The sequence below is a fragment of the Henckelia pumila genome, chromosome 4, assembly GCF_033568475.1.
Source record: "Henckelia pumila isolate YLH828 chromosome 4, ASM3356847v2, whole genome shotgun sequence".
NCBI lineage: Eukaryota > Viridiplantae > Streptophyta > Magnoliopsida > Lamiales > Gesneriaceae > Henckelia > Henckelia pumila.
The window spans coordinates 225,371,048-225,372,808 of NC_133123.1; positions in this window are offsets into that span (position 1 = coordinate 225,371,048).

Genomic DNA, 1,761 nt, shown 5'->3' on the forward strand with positions numbered 1-1,761 from the left:
GATCAAGATATCATCGATAAAAATAATGACAAAGTCATCCAAATATTTCTGAAATATCCGATTCATCAATCCCATAAATACTGCAGGAGCATTGGTTAAACCAAAAGGCATGACAATAAATTCATAATGCACATACGTTGTTCTGAAAGCAGTTTTAGAAATATCTTCATCTCGTACTCTCAGTTAATGATATCCGGATCGCAAATCAATCTTAGAATAGATAGCTGAACCCTGTAATTGGTCAAACAAATCATCTATTCTAGGCAGTGGATATTTATTCTTGATGGTTACCTTGTTCAATTGACGATAATCGATACATAAGCGCATGGAACCATCTTTCTTTCGTACAAATAGTACCGGAGCGCCCCAAGGTGAAACACTCGGTCTAATGTACCCCTTGGCTAACAAATCTTTCAATTGATCCTTCAACTCCTTCAATTCAATAGGTGCCATTCTGTAAGGAGCTTTGGATATTGGTTGTATACCTGGCATTAAATCAATGCTGAAATCTATCTCTCGGACTGGAGGTAAACCAGGAATTTCATCAGGAAATACATCAACAAATTCTTTCACAACTGGAATATCTGTTACTGCTGGACTGGATTTCAATACATCAATAGCATAAATCAGAAATCCTTCTGCACCTCTCTGCAATAAACGGGTCATAGATAACACAGATATCAAAGGGATCTTGGCTCGAGAACCCTTACCGTAGAATTTCCATTCTGATGCCATTTCTGGTTTAAAATGGACTACTTTTTGGAAACAATCCACAGTTTCCCTGTACTTGGTTAACATGTCTATACCGACAATACAATCAAAATCTGATAATCCAAGTACTATACAATCTAGATCAATCACATTCCCGTCATATTGCAATGAACAATCTCGAATCATTCGAACAGATATAATACATTCACCCAAAGGTGAAGAAATAGAAACAACAGTAGGCAATGGCTCTGACGATAAAGCATGCATCATAACAAATTGTTCAGAGATGAATGTATGTGATGCACCTGTATCTATCAAAACAGAGGCAGGATAACCAGAAAGAAAGCAGTTACCTGCTATGACATCATCCGGTGCCGTCTGAGCCTGTTCCTCAGTAAGTGCAAAAACTCGAGCCTGTTGTCTAGGAGGTTAAGTCATAGTCTGGCTTCCTCCTCCTCTGGTCTGTTGCTGAGGTTGCTGAGGCTGAAATGAATGCACTGATTGTCTTTCTGCTTGAGGTGCTAGTCGAGAAGAACTTTCACCCATAGCTCGTTGAGGACATACTTTGGCATAGTGACCTGGTTGGCGACAAATATTGCAATTACCTGACACACCTCTGCACTGTTCACTCGAATGTCTTCCACCACACTTACTGCAAAAGACTCCTGATTCACCAGTTCTCTGACCTGCCCTAAACTGTCTCTGTCCACTAGAACTGGAAGAACTACTGCCTGCCTTCTTGAATTGCTTTTCCTTTGGCCTGAATCGAGAATCCTTTCTGCCACTGCTTCCTCCCTCAAATCTGGGAGATGGTTGCTGAAACTGTGGCGGATTCTGTGGAACTGATGCTGATACAGGCTGCGGAAATGGCTGGGGAATGAACGGTGTTCCTTGTTTTCGTAATATACCTGCTTCTGCTCCCTTAGCTTTGTTCAAAGCATCAGCAAAAGTATTAGGTCTTCCACTGTTCACCAATGTAAACACATCCGGATTAAGGCCATTGATAAACTGATCTGCCATTACTTCGTCAGTTTCTGCTATATGTGGAGC